Source organism: Callospermophilus lateralis, unplaced genomic scaffold (assembly GCF_048772815.1).
Source record: "Callospermophilus lateralis isolate mCalLat2 unplaced genomic scaffold, mCalLat2.hap1 Scaffold_43, whole genome shotgun sequence".
Lineage (NCBI taxonomy): Eukaryota > Metazoa > Chordata > Mammalia > Rodentia > Sciuridae > Callospermophilus > Callospermophilus lateralis.
Window position 1 is genome coordinate 322,891 of NW_027514380.1, and position 20,158 is coordinate 343,048.

At 41.5% G+C, this 20,158-nt stretch overlaps 1 pseudogene; it reads right to left on the reverse strand.

The window, feature by feature from the left end:
- Window positions 1-5,340: 5,340 nt before the first annotated feature.
- On the reverse strand, window positions 5,341-19,300 carry LOC143388777 (zinc finger CCHC domain-containing protein 14-like; annotated as a pseudogene).
- Window positions 19,301-20,158: the final 858 nt, after the last annotated feature.

The following is a 20,158-nucleotide window of genomic DNA, read 5'->3' on the forward strand; positions in this document are numbered from 1 at the left end:
CCAAGATGATGACCTCCTGTTTCCTCATGTCCAGTGAGGAGGAGGGAACTGGGCTATTTCTCTCCTAAGTCCAAACATCAGTCCTGGGTCTGGTGCCCTGTGGAGACGCAGTTCACAGTCTGGTGTGCTTTATCTCCATAGGATCTGAGACTCTGTGTCTCTACACTGCCAGATCTCTTTAGGGCTCAATTCCTCCCATGTGTGGCGAGTTGCTGTTCTGCGGGCAGGGTTCTGCGCATGGAGGAACTCAGAATTTCTCGAGTAATGGACTGCGTTTTTGACCTGCCGCTGTTTAAATTCCTGTCACAGGCTCCATGAAGCTTAAATTTGTAGGTGGGGGCTCCTATGAGGGGGAGCGTCTGTTCACTAAATCAGGGTCAGGCCAGCAACGAGTTCTCCTCTAATCCTCCATCCAAGAGTAGTTTGTTGAAATCAAACCTGCCTGTTGTTCTTAGAGGAGAAGACCCTTGTGGATCATCCAGTGGTGTTTGTGTCATGAAGCCCCTAAACTCACATCTACCAATGCCTGAGCAGTTGAGTCTGATTTGCCATCAAGCATGAAAGAAAAGGCCAAGGTGAGTGTGACCACTCTGCATTCCATGCCTGTGAGAATTGAAGTGCCCTATAGGAACAGTCCCCTAGGCCTAAAATGTGTATTGACTAAATAGATCAGGGGTTAGATTCTGAAGGCTGACCCTCAGGTGGCACCTACCAATTCATGGTCCAGTGACCCTTGTGGTGTGTGAGAGGAAGTGGGCATCTGCAGGCTCAGTGGCTAAATAGGGGCATGCAGTCCCTCAGAAAAGCTGATCCCTACTCCATTGCTCTGCCTCTAGGCTCAGATCTGGCCTGGACCAGTGCTTGAAACAGCAATGCTTCCTCTTTCTTAGGAGAGTCATCCCTGGAAGGTGAGAAGATGAGATGGAAAAGTCACTATACTTTGGGATTTTATGGCTTTACTAATAAAGTGCACGTGTAGAAAAATTCAGAGAGAAATCATAGGAATCTAACAGTGTCATGTCTACCCTGGAGCCATAGGACATGATCCTGTCTTGCCTAAATTTCCCCTACTGGGAAAAATATTAAAAGCAGAATGACTGAATTGATAAGGTAATCTATGTAAAAGAAGGAACAAACCCAGCCATATGCTCAAAACTTATAAATCAACCTTTATTATAGACACTTCAATGCCATTTGTTAGACACTTCAATATTTTACATGATTTTCAATGTACATTGTACCAAAATTTCTATAACTAAGTAACTATGTACATAAAAGTAATACTTCCTGTTTCACTTTGCCTCTCAGAAGCAGCAGATTCACATATTTTGTGAAAGTAACATTAATAAGTTAACTGTTGAGGACCAAACTCTAAATGTGCTTACCTTCTGGAACAATGATAACCTCTGATCGGCACATGTTACACAGGTAGCCATTTGGCTAATATCTCCCCTTCAGCTTTTTGGCTAAAGAAATGTACTTTGAGATTTTTTTAAGGACCTTATTTGTTTCAATGTAATTTTCAGTGAATTGGCACTCATAAGATGGTTAGCTACAGGTCTCAAAGTGAAAACTCACCCAGGTCTAGGGCTAAATCTTACGTAGTCCACACCCAGTTCCATCTGGGTGAGGGAAGGGTGCAGAACTAAAATGTCATTATTGAAAAATGCACAGCTCCCAACACCAGCAGCCTTTGCCTTAATAAAAAGCCTCAGCTAACAATCCAGCAACATGAACAAGACCACATTTGCTTTTAACAAAAAGTGAGGTTCAGAGAAGGAAGAAAGACTAACTGTTCTGACCCATGGTGTGTGTGGTGGATTAGCAACATTCACTCCATCTATCCCTAGGCACCACTGCAAGGGTGAAGTGGAGATTCTCCTCCATCAGGCTGGCTGGGCTCCTGGCCATGCAGTGCACTTGGCTGTGTGCTGTCTGCTGTCTGTGGATGTGGGCTGAGAATTTTGGGCATGCTCCTTGAAGTAACTGTCCATGTCAGCATTGCAGTCACTGCACACCAGAAGGCCACTGGGTTTTGAAGGAGAGAGCAAGCCAGATCAGAACCACTTCTAGCTCATCTCCATCCCTGCACAGGCCACCCACTCAGACCCATGTGAGGTCCCGCTCTCCCACCAAACATCTTCACAGAAAAGTCTGGGGACATGCCACATTGTTAGTGGAGATGAGTCTTTCATGCTCACATGCCCATGATCAAGCAAATCTCGTACTTAGAGAATGTACATTACTTTGATCACAGCCAAAAAAAAAAAAAAAAAAAAGAAAGAAAGAAAGAAAAAGAAAACAAAAGCAAACCCCAACAGTTGAATTAGGTACCATGCAGGGTTAAGAGTTTTCTGAAAAACTAGAAATTTAACCTCAAAACAGCCTTGGTGAACAGATACTAAATCTCTCTATGTTGCTTATTATTCTGGAAAATTCTTGCTCTGGTTTACTGTACTATAAATAGTATCTAAGAGACACACTCTTCTAGAATTAAAAGGACACCAGGCCAGACCTTCTTGTTTATATACTAAATACCAAATTCAGAGAGAGTACTAGATGGAAATGTAGGCATCTCCCCTCTTCATTTAGTAAGTAGGTCAACCCAGATTTTGATTTCAAAAAGGCACTGCTTTTCCTGATGAAAGCATCACCTACCCATCTCAGGTGGACCAGGTGTCCCAGTAGCTTTCACTGTCAATTTTCCAGGGTCCTTTACTGTACCTAACACAGAGCTTGGGCTGCCTGCATGTGATACTGTGAATATCAACCTCTGGGAAAAGGCCTGAATCTCTCAGACACACAATTGGAAAAGACTCCCCAGTTTAGAAACTGCTTAGGAAGTCTCAATAAGCCTTAGGAACAGAATGGACAGAGTTGATGCTACAATCTTTCTATCAAAGATGGGTTATTACTGTGCAACCACAAAGCTGGAATTGGGCCTGTTTTCTAGTAACATTTTCCCAGCAAGCAGTCCTTCAGCATCTGCAACCATGTTAGAGGAGCAGCTCTCACAGGCTCAGCCTTCAGCCCAGCAAGTGCTCATAACTTCCACCAACTGAAACAACGACCTCTGTAGAGTGCTCTCCCTGTGACACTGAAATACAGAGTATATCTGGGTACTGCCCCTGGACTCTCATCCCTTGGTATCCATGAGGGGCTGGTGCCAGAGCCCCATGCAGATACCAAAATCTAGGGATGCTCTAGTCCCTTGTATACAATGACACATCATTTGCACATTACGTACATATATCATCCCATATAAGTTACCTCTATATTAATCATCATGATTAGTAAAATGTAACTATATACATAGCTGTTGGACTGTATTCTTAGGGAATAATGATAAGGAAAAGAAGGCTACATGTTCGTGCAGCTCCTCTGCCCTGAATATTTCTAGTGTGTAGGTACTAGAACCCACAGACACAAACAGCCAACTGTGCAAGCAGTGGCTTGGATTCAGGGCATGGGTTGTCCCTTGCAACTGTTTTTACAGCAGTACTACCTTATCCCGATTGGGAGACGCATTAGTAATACCAGGCAGTGACTTTCCTGAGACACAGAATGTTAAAACCTCTGCAGAATTTGACAGACCAGGACTGAGCCAAAGAGCAGAGGCCTTGGCAGGGCAGCCACCTTTTTCACCTGATGCTGCCCATCTAATGCCAGCTGCCTGTCTTGGGAGGAGCCTAAGCAACTCAGTGAGACCCTGTCTCTAAATAAAATATTAAAACAGGCTGGGAATGTGGCTCAGTGGTTAAGCACCCCGGAGTACAATCCCCAGTACCAATAACAGAAAGAAAGAAATGAGACTCATTTCACATACACATTCACACACAGTCACTGTCATGATAAGGAAAGACCCAAATGGAAGGAAGAGATAGAAATGGTGAATATATTTGTAGAAAAGCCAAAACATGTACGCATACATATTTCAATACATAGACGAAAAATTAGGAAAAGATGTACTTCACAGGTCCCCAAAATGAAGTAGGGCTTCTACTTTTGACTTTCTGCATTTCTGAAATATCAGATTTTCTTTGAACCAACAAAAGTTGTCTCTCAGTATTTGTGTAGGTTTGGCTCCATGACCCTCCTAACCCATTACCAAAATCTGTGGAAGCTCAACACTCACATAAAATGGGATCTTGCATAGGACCTACCTACAACCTCCCATATAATTTAAATCATCTCCAGACTACTTATAAACATCCAATAGAGTGCCTACACAATACTTCACTTGTGTTCATTTAGGGTGTTATGTAGGATGTAGTCATTTCAAGTTTTGCTTTTGGGGAGTTTCTAGAATTTTTGATTTTGAGGAGTTTCTGGAATTTTTGCTTTCTAATTATTTTTATTCTTTTTTAATCTCTGGAGGCAATTTTCTCAGAGGTCTGACATCTCTTAATCTTAAAGCAGTTTTGAGGGCAGGTAGGGTCCAAATCCGTTCCAGTTTCAAGACGTTTGTTGGATACTCAGTATCAAGGCATCAATAATTATTGGTTCCACGAGTATAATTAGAGAAGCAGAACAATCAGTTCTTCCCCCAAATCCCAGAAAGCATCTCCAGTTGTGGGTGCTCTCAAGAGCTGGGAAGAATGTAGAGACACTGTGAGGAGCCTTGCGCTACAGGGCAGGACCATGGTGCGGGTGGTGAAGGGCCTGGCCAAGGGTAGAGGGACTAAGATTTGCAAGAATCTGAGGCAGGGCCACAATCCTCAAGAATCCTCATCCCAGCCCCACTACCATGAGTCAGGCGATTCGGGGCACGTGCAAGGCAACACCTACCTCAACAGCTCCTAAGAAGCGGCTCAGGCAGCAGGCGGAGGGGCGGTGACCGCAGCGGCAACAGGCGGTGGCGGCAGCAGGAGGAGCAGCAGAGGTGGCAGGAAGCAGGGCTGAGGGAGGCGGGGCCTTGGCAGCCAGGGCAGCCCCAGGATGCGGGCTGCTGGCAAGTGGGAAGGCGGCAGCTGAAGGCTGGGAGGAGGCAGCAGCTGCAGGTGGAGCAGCAGTGGTTTAGGCTTCGGCAGCAGCAGCGGGCGCGGGATCATGTGGAGCGGCGGCGGCACGCGAGGCTGCGGAGGCAGCATTGGCGGCAGGAGGAGCGATAGTTCCAGGGGCGGGAGGCGAGACAAAGGTTGCAGCAGGCGAGGCCGAGGAGGTGGCGGGAGGCGGGGCCTTGGCAGCCGGGGCAGCCGCAGGATGCGGGGCGCTGGCAAGTGGGAAGGCGGCAGCTGAAGGCGGGGAGGAGGCAGCAGTGGCGGGCGCGGGAGCATGTGGAGCGGCGGTGGCGGCACCGGAGGCTGAGGAGGCAGATTGGCGGCAGGTGGGGCGGTAGTTTCAGTGGCGGGAGGCGAGGCAAAGGTAGCAGCAGGCGGGGCCGCGGTGGCGGCAGGCTGGCCGGCGGTAGCCGTGGTGGCAGAACTGGAGTCGGTGGCAGGCTGGGCGTCGGTGGCAGCAGGCAGCGAGGTACCACAGCTGCAGGCAGCGGGGCGTGGGCGTCAGGCGGCCTGGCATCCGCAGCAGGAGGCGGGACGTCCGCAGCAGGAGGCGGGGCGTCGGCAGCAGGGCTTCCTTGGTGGTGGCGTGCAGGGCTTCATCTGTAGTGACAGGTGGATAGGCAGCAGCCAAGGCAGGCCGGTCAGAAGCAGCGTCAGTGGCGGCAAGTGGGTCGGAGGTGATTGTGGAGGCAGTTGGGTGGGAGGCAGAGGCAGCTGCGGCAGGCAGGTCAGAGGCATTGGCGGCAGCAACAGTGGGAGTGGCGGTTGCGGTGGCGGCAGGCCTGTGGGTAGGTGGGGCGCTGTGGCACTGCTTGTTCTGTCCTGGCCTGTCAGGGCACAGGCGGTGATGTTCTGGTTTCTGCCACCGTGTCCCTGCAGTATGGGCTGGAGGAGACCCCCTGACATGTAGTTCCGACTGAGTGGATTGGTTCCCAAAGGTCTTCTTCTCTGGTTGACAGAAGGATGAGGTGATGGCCCTGGCCCGCTAACAGCTCACAGCTGAGGATTCCGCTCTTGGGGAAGCTGCACAGCCGCAAGTCCTCTGTTCAGAGGGTGAGTTGGTGGTGTTGGGTCTTTCTGTCGTCCCTTGGCTCCCCTCCAGTGTCCCAGGTGGCCGCTACCTGGAGGCACAGAGGAGGGTGATGGTCACGCTGGCCTACACCTGGGTCACAGCGCACTTTCTCTCACACTCCCACAAGTGGGCATGGAGCCAAATGCACGGGGATCCGAACTTTTGCAAAACTGACTGGAGACAGACCGAAACCTCCCATGGGGACACAGGCCCTGGGACATTGACGAGGGGAAACACACTCTCCAGATCTCACAAGCAGAACTTGTTGGATACCATCTCCTGCCCTTGCTTGCTTTAGGTGACCTGAGTTTGCAGGGATTCCCAGCCAAGCCCTAGGGAGCAGGGTCCAAAAGGGTTGTGAGTAAGGCACCAGGTATTTAAATACTTTACTACTCCAGAAGAGTCTTGGCTCCAACACTTTTGGAAATTGGGTACTGTCACTACATCTACTTAAATCCTAGTGACATGGTGAGTGTAGTTACTGGTGGTATTCGCCTTGTAGATTGTAATTAGAAACATCTTTGAAAACTTTGAAAATGTTTTGCAGATACATATTTGTCAATTTGTTTTCACTTTGGGTCTGTCAGAAACGAATGGAGGACTATCTACTATTAGGTAAAGAGGAAAATAAAGGCAAAGTTGACTTTTTTTATTGTTGGTTGTTCAAAACATTACATAGTTCTTGATATATCATATTTCACACTTTGATTCAAGTGGGTTATGAACTCCCATTTTTACCCCGTATACAGATTGCAGAATCACATCAGTTACACTTTCATTGATTTATATATTGGCATACTAGTGTCTGTTGTATTATGCTGCCTTTCCTATCCTTTACGATCTCCCCCTCCCCTCCCCTACCCTTCCCTCTTCTCTCTCTACCCCCTCTACTGTAATTCATTTCTCCCCCTTGTATTATTTTTCCTTTCCCCTCGCTTCCTCTTGTAAGTAATTTTGTATAACCCTCATTACACACAGAACAAACTTCTAAACTATTATTGTGCACACCTAGTATTTCCCCCTTTCAACTCTGTTGAAAAAGTCTATGCAAGAAAAAGTCTGTGTGATATTTTATAGTTGTCATGTTTTTTAAAAGTACCCTCTTGAATTTGCTTTTTACTGTGTTTTATTTACTTTGCTTCTCACCTCTACAAAGGCTTGGGTGTATTTATGATAGGTTTTTAGCAAACTGATTCTAGCTCCTCCCATTTGTTACAAAACCTTGGAAATCATTTTCTTTTCTACAGTGTTACGGTGAGGCAAATTAATTTAATGTTATGACTGTATGGATTGTGAATATTGTAATTCTTATTATTTGCATTTACCATTTCTTTTCTCAAGAGAATTGCCTATCTAACCTGTCAGCTCCCACAAGTCCCCCTTATGTTTTGGACATTTTCTGTATAATTATATTCCTTGTTTATTTTGTCCACAACAGTGCAAACTTAATGAGGGAAGATTTCTTGTTTATTATTCCTCAGAGCCTGGGGTAGGCATTGGAGTAATTTTTGAATGACCAAACTTCTGGAAATTTTGCTACAAAAGTTTCATTAAATTATATTAGAGTTGGCCAAGTTTAAATCCCCAATAAAAGCAAACAAACAAAACCAAAAAATAACCTCCAAACAACAACAACAACAATGTGGGTACAATAGAGTGCTAAAGCTAGTAATGAGTATGTTGCAGAGAAAATAGCATAAAATATTTCAGCTTTAAAATAGATTGAATGGAAAATGATTTAGTGTTTTCCTGAGCTCTAAGTAAAAAGATAGTACCAATGCATTTATAAACATTAAGTATTTATCTTAGATTGTTTGTTTGTTTGTTTGTTTGTTTATGCCAAAAGATCAAGTTTTCTAATGGTAATCCAGGATGGAGTTTTAAATTTAAATTCTGAAGTTGAAGACACATAATATTTTTTTTTCTCCTAGCAGGTAGTGTTTTATAAGATGTTACCCATTCTATTTGGAGAGCACCAACAAGATTTATAAAGATGACATTTCCAATAGCTACTTTGTGAATTTCCAAATTTGGGATTTTTCTGGGCCGATGGACTTTTTTGACCCAACCTTTGACAGCGAGATTATATTCAGGGGAACAAGAACATTGATATATGTTATTGATGCACAGATAGTTAGAAATAATTATGTTTACTTGTCTTCCCTGGTGGCAAAAATATGTAGAAACAATGGAAAATTGTTCATCTTATTTTCATTTGTTTGCATCTCATTTCTTTACCACCAGATTCCATAACAGTATTTGATGCAATTGCAGAGGTGCTTTTGGAACAGGCATGTCTTTGTAATTTGAAAGAATAATTTGGTTAGGAGGTTTACTTTACATCCTGAGCCCTAGTTAATGAACACTTAGCATTGGCTTTCCAGTAAATTTTGCTACACATTACTATTAGCTATTATAGTAGTACTACAACTAATCAAAAAGATCCTGTCAGTGCCCATAAGATGGACTATGAGAAAAAACTGAGTCAATATATACTAGAGTGATTAGTTTCCTTGAGTGTCCAAATTGAATTTAGTCCAACAAGCATTTTTTGAGGGCCTACTGTGTGCCACAACGTCAGATGAATGGTACTTGTCCCTATTCCTAAGAATCTTACTTTTCATAGCTGATATATTATTTAGGAATGCATTCTGAGTAGTAGACCATATATTGGAAACTTTCACATACATGATCTAATTTAATCTTCACAACATTGTGAAGTTAATATTGTAATTCCTGTTTTTTAGATGAGTAAACAGAAATCGCAGAGTTGAAGCAACTTGTTTAAAGTCACACATCTATTAAATGGCAGAGCTGGGCTTGCTTTAAAAAACTATTTAGAAGAATTGTTCATTTCCCCTTTCCTTTATATTATCAGTATTAAAATTTGAGGCATTAATTTGGGATTTTAATTTTTTATCTTGAGAAATGGAAGAACTAACTATTAGCATATTTGAATACTTGGATATTTTTGAATAAATAGTGTAATATATTTTCTGTGTTGGGGAAAGAGTTAGTTTGACACTTTCTTAACTCCTTGACCTTTATAAGATTCTTTTTATAAAATGATTTTTCTGACTTACAGGATAACTACAGGGAGACTTCAACAAGACTTCACATTACTGTTTCTAAAGTCTACAGAGTTGAGCCTGGGGTTGTGGCTCAGAGGTAGAGTGCTCACTTAGCATGTGTGAAGCCCTGGGTTTGATCCTCAGCACGACATAAAAATAAATAATTTTTTTTATAAAAGGTACTGTGTACAACTAAAATAAATAAATAAATATTTTTTTTTAAAAAAAAAGCCTAAAAAGTTAAACCAGACATGAATTTTGAGGGATTTATTCCCAAAGTTGATGGTCTGTCTGATTCTCACAGAATAGAAACAAAGAGGGACATTCGTCAGAAGGCCAGTAATGACCTTGCAGATGCTGGGCTAGAAAAAAATCCATGTTAGGTAAAAATATGTATATTTGAAATGAGATCCCTCCCTCAAAAAACAACATGTGTGTTCGATATGAGAGCCCTGAAGATATATTCCCATCTCTGTCATTACAACCTCATAGCTTTCTGTTACTGATAGGTCCATTCCTAGTTCTGAAATATTCCGGTCTCTTCTTTGTTGAATTCCAAGCTATCTTGTAACCTTGGTGAAATTGAGAAGTTATTTTTCTTTCTTTTCACATTTTCCTGGTGATTGAATTCATGTGACATGTATCCATTGGTGCTTTTGCTCCACCCCCAACCTCTAGTTGCCTTAGGCAAATAATCTCTTGTTATGTTTGTGTTAAAGTCTAGCTTGAATTTCCATACTATCTTTAATAGTAGCAAGGGTCTTTTGTAAATGTGGTACACTTTCAAGTCTGGACTGATTCTAATATTTCTTAGTTTTTAAACACTTTACTTTTATGAAACTCTATCCTTTGTGCTAGGTGGATTTATTCTATAAGTTTGCACCCTTTTTCTTTGAAATAGTTGAAAGTATGCTTATTTATAATTATTTAATTAAGAAACTACTGTTAAAGATCACCTGCTAATTAAGATTAATGATTTTGAATTTGCTTTCTATAAGCATAGAGGAAATAACTTTGCCCATCTTATTTTTTGTGATATTGATACAAATGAGCATTTAAACATACCAAGAAAATGTTCTTTAATGATAGTAACAGATTACTGGGGAAGCAGAGGAGCAACCCAATGTAGTAATTGTCTTATCCTGAGTCTGTTATGGTGTCTTCCCTATAAGCTCAATAATGTTCTCTGGGCCTCAGGGTCCAAGAGCTTTTAGTAACTCCCCTAGAAAACCATGCAAAAAAGTCTCATTGACTTCTAGTTTGCCTGGATTAAATTTTTAAATCATTTATAGGAAATTAGTGCTTAAAACATAAAATTCAGTGCTGAGGTTGTGGAGCAGTAGTAAAACTCTTGCCTCACACATATGAGGCACTGGGTTCCATCCTGAGAACCACATATAAATAAATAAAATAAAGGTATTTTTTCCATTTACCACTAAAACATTCTAAAAAATAAATTCAAACTATCTTCCTCTAAAAAGTATCCTCCTTTCTTCTCCCACTGTAATGTGTTTTGTTGTTGTTGTTTGTTTTGGGGAGTTTTTTCGGTATGGGGAAGTTAACAACTGAGCTTCATCTGCAGGCCATTTTTGCATATTTAATTTGGAGAGAGGAGCTACCTGAGCTTCTTAAGACCTCAATAAGTTGCTGAGCTGGCATTGAACTCTTGCTCTTCCTGCGTTAGCCTCCTGAGCCATTGGGATTACAGATGTATGCCACCACACCCAGCCACCAAATGTAATCTTAGCTTTATATTTTTGTATTCTTATTTTGAAGATTAAGTTTAAGAAAAAAGGATCACTTCTCCCATCCCAGTAAATTTAATATGTATCTATTATATTTTCCAAACATTAATTTGAAATTATTCAGTGTTCAGTGGTTTCTTTGGCTTTTGTGTTATGCTAGATGTTGACATCAAACTGTAAGTCTTTTGTGTTATACTGATTGCCCACATAAGAACTTTCTGGTAGCATGATCACTCAAATCAGAGATGGATTATAATTATGTATAGCTTGAGTTTGGATAATTTTTTGTTAAATTTTTTGGTGATCTCTTAGAAAATGATTCACTTAATCAAAGAGGAATAAGAAAAACATTTAACATATGCAATTATGTTAGTAAAATAGAGATATAATTCAACTTTTATTCTTTGATAATAGAAGTGTTTCTGGAACAAGTACTATTTTTGTTTTGGTATTGTGTTGTACAGACTTATATGTTATTTAATAATTTTTGGTCTTTGACTTTTTTGCTAACTTTGATTCTTAAAAGATACTGAACACTTCCACAATTTTGTTTTTTCAAGAATTCAGGTATTGGAAAATCTTTTCACCAATGTATACATTGCTGCAGACAGTCCCCCCACGTATATGCGGTATTATGAACTTTGCTGTGTCATGATTGATGTTGTAATGGATGTGTCTTCTATATATGGGTGAGTTATATACATAATTCTGCAAGACTTCAGACACGTGGAATAATAGCTCTATTTGTTCATCAAATTTCTGAGGCCTCTGGCATGTACTATATAAAATTTGCTTTAACTTGGAGCAAGACTTCTTTTAAAGCAGACTGATGGATCTTACTCTTTGAAATAGCTTGTCAAAGAGCAGTTGTAAAATGTGATGAGTGCTGACTTACTTATCTCTGAATGTTTCTTCTACCATTATTTAAGGGATTTGCACTGTGTCTTCTCACTACTGGGACTTAACTAGATCAAAAACTGTTAATTTATTTAAATGTCAGAATGACAAAGTGCTTTATTAAATGTTTGAATATTAATCTTTTAGGAGCACATAAGTAAGGTAGTCAGAATTCTAGATGTCAGAGGACTTATGCATATAAAAATTTAACCTATACATCTGAGTTTCCAAAATAAATCTCTGAAATATGAAATATGAGCATTTCCCATATGTTTACTCACAAAATGAAAGACAGAAAACAGCAATTTTCTGTAATAGGTACAAGAACCAAAGAAAATTGGGGTGAATAAGTGGTGTTTCAAAAGCCAATGGCATTCTGTGAATCTTCTGATAGCCCTGATTCCTTTGTTATATTAACATGAATTCCCAAGATGATTTTAACTGCTCTTTGGCTTCTAATCATTGTGTCCTCTGTTCATGTTCTCAGATTTACCTATGATCACATCCATCATTTTGGTCTGATTCATCGGTGTTTTTCTCCAGCTAACTCTGGACAGGAGAACATATTTATCCTTTTTTTCAGTGCTGGGCTTAGAGCTCCAAACGTTGTGTGGAATACATACACCACGTCCAGTCCTGTCTTATCCATTTGAAAAATATTTTTCAGATGTTGATGGAGTTTTATGTTTATTTTATACATTTGTACATGGTGCTGAGAATTGAACCAACTGCCTCACACTTTCTAGACAAGTGCTCTACTTCTGAGCCACAACCCCAGGTGTCTTATCCATTTTTGACCCACCTATTCTTATTTCCATTTCTTCTTATTCACTTTTGTGATTACTTGTTCACCTTGTTTTTTTTTTCTATAATGAAAATGAGACATATTACCCATTATATTACTCACTCCTGTAGAGAATCAGATGTGACTGCGTTACTATTACTCTCCTTGATGGAGTCTGCCTGCAAATGGGATATTTTGTCAAGGTATAGGGAGGTAACAGCAGACATGCTTGAAAAACGAGGTGTCTGCTGTCCTTGGGAGGGCCTACTCGAAATGAGAGGCTCCTTCAAGGTTTAGATAACAGCGGATATGCTTGAAAACGAGGTGTCTGCTGTTCTTGGGAGGACTTGCCTGCAAACGGGATGTTCTGCCAAGTGGGCTAAGAGGGCACTGAGAAAAAATTTATTAACTGTTATAAACAAGAACAGAGCTCGGCATGCTCCAGGCTGAGAGTAGATTAGTCATGAGAAGCGGGCCACTTCTGATTAGAAAATAAAACTTCTGTATGCTATGTTTAATTAGCTGAAAGACCTGATTTATTGCTGTTGGAAGGCTGTCTTCTGTGTTCATAATACTATAAAAAAAATTGCTTGTATAGAATAAAGGACTTTTTTCTGCTGCTGCTTTGCTTACTCTACTTTTTCTTTCTTTCTCATGCTGCCCTGCACGTGAATTACTGCAGCAACTCCTATTTTTTTTTTTTTTTTTGGTACTAGGGATTGAACTCAGGGGCACTCAAACACTGAGCCACGTCCCCAGCCCCATGTTGTATTTTATTTAGAGACAGGGTTTCACTGAATTGACTAGTGCCTCACCTTTGCTGAGGCTGGCTTTAAACTCATGATCCTGCTGTTTTAGCCTCCCAAGATGCTGGGATTATAGGCATGTGCCACCAAACCTGGCTTTCTCATTTCTACTTTTAAAAATGGATGAGTAGAATATTTGCTTTTTCTTTAAGACAAATAAAATTTTATAAGACAAATATTTTACAATTTGAAAATCAAATTTAATTTTAAAATTTATTTAGTAAGGCACATAATGAGATATAGAAATCATAATGAACTTCTAAAGAAAATAGGATACCACTTCACTATTCTCAACATATTCTGTACATGCAGTTTGACGAGCTTAATTGTAGTTAATTTGTTTATTAATTGATCCTGGATTTACATTTTTTGAAGGGGAACTGCATATAATTCTGACAATGTTAGCTTAATAAATGAAGTAGATGTTAGCTCCTGTAGGTCTCCCTTTGCAAGTATGAATATACCATAGAATATTTAGTAGAGCATATTTCTTTTAATTTTTATATTTAATCACTTTTTACTACTAGTAGTTTTCATATTTTAGATACTTCTTAATAGACTATGTCACTGCAGATTTATGTGAGGAAAGATTTAAAGCCTGCCATATAACATGTATCCTGTGTGAACATGTGGAAGGTATATGAATGCATGCGTGTAACAGTGCTGGTCACAGAAAGGGAAAGAATGTGTTGTTGAAACTTGGTATGCATTTTATCTCATGATGTCATCCAGAAGCTATTCACTTCATGATTTGAGTACTAACAAGTTGCCTTTTCCTTCCCCTCTCGTTTGCAACCTGTAGGGTATGCTGAATCTAAATCTTGTTCCTCATGGCTATGACCTTTGAACTTCTGCTTGGGTAAGAACTAAGCTTCAGATAATCATATTTTCCTGAAATAAATGTGAATTAGAGCCACAAGAAGACCATTTCATATAACTAATTAAAATTAAACATGCTGGGAGCAATAGCACATGCCTGTAATCCCAGCAGCAGAGGAGGCTGAGACAAGAGAATGGCAAATTCAATCCCAGTTTCAGCAACAGTGAGACACTAAGCAACTCAGTAAAACCCTGTCTTTAAATAAAATACAAAATAGGACTGGGTATGTGGTTCAGTGGTTGAGTGCTCTTGATTTCAATGCCTGGTAATAAATAAATAAATAAATAAATAAATACATACATACATACATACATACATACATACATACATAGATATAGTAGCAATTCCAAATGTTAGAAAGGATATGTATCAACTATAATTTTTTTTGTAATTACTAATGAGAGAACAAAATAAATTTTGTAAAACTGATAATTTCTTATAAAGTTAAACATATACCTAAACAATAAATCAACAATAACAGTTTTGGGAACTTACCCAAGAGAAATGAAAACATATGTCCATGAAAGACCATTCTGGAATGTTCATAGTAGTTATATTAATAATAGCATAACTCTGGAGAAAACCCAAATGTTTCTGGTAGAAGCATGAATAAACAAATTGTGGAATGGTCACATAGTCGAATACTACCTGGCAATTCAAAAGATGGGCTCAAGAGACATGCAATGATATGACTGAGCTGCAAAACCATGTTGAGTGAAAGCAACTGGCATTGTTTATATCATGTAGCTCTGTAAAAATAAGAAAAGTATAATACACACAGAGAATGTGAGCCTGCTGAAGTAAGAAATATTGAAGAACTAATGAGTTTGGCATGATGGCAACAGGGAGATGGGCTGATGTATGCTGTTGAAGGCCAGGCTAAGGGAATGGGAATTGATCGGACACTTTTGGTCTTAACTGGTTATTTAACATGGGGAGGTGGAAAGGAGAGAGTTGCCTCAGAAGCACAGCTTCGAGGTTCTCCCTAGACCTGAAGCAAGTCATGGCAATGAGGAGATTCAATCACATTCATGCCTGCTATAAAGTAAAATTTAAGAAAATAAAGAAAATGATCATATTCATTTTGTATAGTATTTCCTTCTCCAAGAGTCTATTTCAACACTGTGCTCTATCCATCAGATTAGCATAAGAGAAAACAATAGTTTCTGCAGAGAAAACTAGTTCACAAAATTTAATGGATACCAGATATTCTTTTAGAAAAAAATTCAGTGGAGACTATAACACTATAAAATTATATGCAAAACTGCACCAAGAGATATTTCATTCTCATATGGAGAGCAGAAAGGCTGGGAAAAAGGAAATAGGAGCAAACACTGTAAGAAAATACAATCTTGAATTTCTCTCTATTGATGGCAGGTGAATGGAGCAGCAAGGATGCTTCTCCCTGAGGACCAAACTTGCAGCAGATATATACTTGCTACTCAGTCTGTGGCCCGCTGCCTATGGGCTGATGAGAGGGGATAGTCAAGTCACATTTACAAGGCCCTAGCAGCTGGGATTAGAAACTCCTCTCTGTGATCTAGTCAGCATCTAATTCAAGTCCATTTACTGACACAAAAATATCCTTTAGAGGTTTCTATTGATTTTTTTTTCCTGCAAACATATGTCAATGTTTAAGTTGATAATTTTCCACTTATCCTAATCACCATTAGTTTTCAGATAAAAAATATTTTAAGAAGAATTTGCTGTTAACACTATAGAGGATAATGTCTGAACAACAAAGATTTTACAGAAATCAATTTAGAGCCCTTGAAGTAAGTTGCCCTTGACAATCTATCTCCTGCAGACAGTACAAAGCAGTATGCACTGAAATGTGCCTCTTGTTCCAGATGTCATCCTGGAACATATCCTGATTAGACTGTCATCCTCAATACAATTTTAAAAAGCCCTTTCAACCTCTTTCTGCCTTCTCTTAGCCATACTAAAGTTACCCTTAAGTTCTCTAGGAGCGCAGTACCAGTTTCAAGAGTGGAATTTCTGCATTTCAGGGTTTGCTGAGTCCAAGTTTGTTTAGCTGAACTTCTGCATCATGTGGTGGTGATGGTAGTTTCACTTAAGTTAACACTGCAGTCTACTATGCAGAGCAAAACATGACTCATCCAGCCTGAGAGGGGAATAGAGCTGTGCATCTGGTTGCAGGTCTTTCAGATGCAAGAAAATCAGTCCAGTATGTGGTACCTGTGAGACTACCCTTGGATGGGTGGAGCCCACTCGTCTAAAATCAGATCCCTGCCAGGGGATTACACCACAAATAATTATGCCTCCAAATGGGAAATTACAATCACACAAGGGGACAATCAGGGTTCTTAATTGCACATTACTTCAAGTTTCCCCCATTTCCTCCATTAAGTTTGCTTGTCTCCATAGATTCAACCCTAAAAGGACACTGAAAGAGATTTGGCCAGTTTTAAAAAAAATTAAATTGTATACAAAGAAACGTAACAACTAGAACAAAACTACAAATCTACTCTCTCTTCTGTACTGCATAAGGGTTCCATAGAGGCCATCTGAGTAGCAAGCAATGACACTAACTCAAAGGCAGGAAGGAGGCAACAGATATTATCTAGTGGGACACTTCAGACCAAAAGTGGAACAATTTGGATAGAAGCTCCTCAATATGGATGCCCTTTGAAACATCTGGGGAGCTTTTTAAATACCAGCAGAAATATAGCTAAGAGCCACCTATAACCAAGGGGAAAAGTGGGGATGGAACTAATTTGCAATTTGTTGAATTTTTCAATTGATGTGATAGAAATATCACACAGTAGTAAATTTTAAGCTACCAGGATGCCAACTGAACACAGATTTGGGAGAATTAGAGCCAGGACCAGAAGGTTGCAGCAGATCACTGAGGAGTCAGGACCTCACCATGAGACTCTGCTTTCCATGGAAGGGTGAGGCCTGAGCGAGGGGACAGGCAAGTCTTCCCACAGGTGATGATAACAGGCAGCCAGTTTGAAAATAGCTACCCTCCTACAATTTATTCCTTCCAGATTTCTGCTTGCACCTGTCATCACACCTGTAGCAACTGCAGGTCAGGGCCTTTCCCTTCAAACACTGCTACCTTAGGATAATGTGCTTGGTGGAAGTCTCTTCTTTTCCTCCTGCTGCCTTACACTAAGTTGCTCAGAGAGGACCTGGTATGGATGGTCTCCAAAAGAAGATCATTTATCCAAAAACAAATTTTAAGATAGCATTTGAGACTTCGCTAGGTCATGAGGAAATGGTTTAAACCACCCTTCTTCACTTCAAGAAGCTTCTAATCTGGAGGGAGAAGAAGAGGGATCATCAGTGTCAGGAGAGTCGGGGAGAGAAGTTCAAAGGAACTTTGTTGAAGATGCTGTTTAGCTGCTAACCCCTTGTTGCCTCTGTTGTAACAAACAGAAAGCTAAATGCCATGTGAAGGGCAGTACTGGGCATCATGGTGGCAGCTGTGATGGTGGTCTGAACTACCAGGGCTATCTGCTGTGCCATCTTCAGAACCATGTCTAGAGTGGCTGCAGGCACAACTTTTGTCAAGGGCCCACAGCAGATAGTTGATGACATGGAGCTGCTCTCGGAGAGTCAGGAGAGGACCTGCATGGGGGGATGGGGTGTGGATGAGGGCGAGGTGTTGAGCACAGCACTACCAGAGAGCTCTTTAACACTGTAATATGACTCCTGGGGCCAGACCTTTTACCCCTTTTATTCCAAAGAAAACACTCGTGCACAGAGGATGAGAGGAACTTCCTGTTGGCACCTCCTCTGTCAGCTTTGTGCACACAACTCAGCATTCAGTTGGGTGTCAGATGTAAGGCTTTGGGCAAGAGCTGTAGGAGCAGAGGGTGATTGCTTGCTAGTCAAGGGCTGTAGCCAGCCTCATTTTGCACAGGTAATACATGGGTCATAGGTCAGGCAGAGCTCTCAGTGAAGTGACTCAGGAGCATGACAGACTTCTCCTTATCTGAATCCTCCATTTGCACATGTACAAATATGTTGTTCTCCTTGGAGCTGTCTGAGCTCTCTTCCTCTGTTAGCACACCCATGGGACTGGAGGAAGAGCTGGAGTACTAAGAAGATCTGCCCTCCTGGGGCATCCTGTTTACAAGCTGCTCCACCTCCATCTACCTCCACCAACCACAGATCTGCAGCATGGCCACCACACCCACCCTCCACAGGCCCAACGTGTCTGGTGGGGTAAACTAGGGCCAGTCCATTGCTGGTGACCAAGGTCAAGGCCAATAAGTTGAGGCCCAAGGAGTCTGACTTCCCTTTTTCCAGCTCCAGTTGAGTCTTAAGATTTTTTTTTTGCCCTCATAATGAGGAAATCATACTTAGTAAGGCTCAAAAAGTTCACTAAGGTGAGCTTCTAAAAGACAGCGTAATACTTGTGTGAGTGCAGATTTTTGAGCTAATCCAAAATTCTGTTTTGCTCCTGGGACTGAGGGGCCTGAAGACGAGAGGACATAAAAGAATTGCAGGTGGGGTGTCCTCCTGGGCCTGGTAGACCAGTACTGAGCAAGCGCCTCTGGTGTGGGAGGAGTAAGGCAAGGTAAAGGGTGTACTGGATGAAGGTTGCAAGTGGTGCTGCACTCAGCTCTGGGAGGATGGGATGCTGGCCACTTCAAAAAAAGCCTCTCAAGACTGAAAAGGTTTCTCATCTCCAATTCCCCCTCCCCCCAGCTGTGGTAACCAAAAACTTTTTCACCAGCTCTCCGTGGGCAATATCAGCCCAGTGAAACTGAGAAGGTGCCAGATCTCCAACTCCCCCTCCCCCATTGTGATAACCCCAAACTGTTCTTGCCAGCTTTCAGTGAGCATGGCTATCAGAGGGAATGAGTCAGAACAGGTTGCCATTTTTCAATTCCCTCTCTCCACAGCTGTGATGACTTGGTGACTACCCAACACAAAGAGCGCTCAGTTGACTAGACCTAGGGGACTCTTCCTATAGGGCACTTCGATTCCCACAGGCATGGAATGCAGAGTGATCCCTCTCTCACCTTGGCCTTTTCTTTCATGAGCATGGGGTGGCCCAGGTGCCGCATGTCCAGAGTGAACCCAAGAATGTGGAGAAGAGTCCTAGTAATTGAAGCCTGGTGAGCAGAAGTGAGGGGGATAGAGACCAGGAAAAACCCTGTTGAGAGCCACAGCTGAAGGGGCCCCAGCAAATTTCCAGCTGCCAGCTGATTAGCTCCTCTGTGGTGATGCTCATTGGGCTGTTTCCCTGCCCTTTCAGACCACGGAGCTGCACATTGGGGGACTTTTTTTGGCTCTGCCCATGCGACCCAGCCAATCAGCCTCAAAAGCCAGAGGAGTGGGGGGTTCTGAGGCTTGTGGGAAGCCAGTGGTGGCAGTTGGGCTCTGAGGGAATTCCTGAAGAGCTCGTGTGGTGCGGCATGTGTGTGTGTGTTCTAAAAATAAAGTTTGTTTCTGCTTGACAAGTGGCTTGTGAATTGTGCCCAGCAGGATTGCGGCATTTGGCGGCCCATATGGGGAACAATTGAGGGTAAGTGATAAGGTAAACTGCTCGCCCCTGAGGGGAGGGCGAGAGGATGGGTAGGCATTTTAAGATTCTTCTTTCATTTTGTTTCGATTTTGTTTTAAGTTGTCTGTCCCTGGAGATGTGTGAGATGAAAGAAAAATCACTCACATCTGAGGAAAAACTATTTGCATCTGAGGAATTGATAGAGAGAAAGGACGGATGGACATTTCAGGAGGATAGAAAGGATATTAAAATGATTTTCTGTTGTTCCACTTTTGTTTCATTCTGTTTTGGTTTTGTTTGGCGTCATCTTGTTGGGTTGTATTATAGTAGAAATATGGGATCAGAAATTAGTATAAAACAAACCAAAAGAGTGTTAAGTAAATTATTAAAGGAAGGAGGCACCTCAGTAAAATCAAGA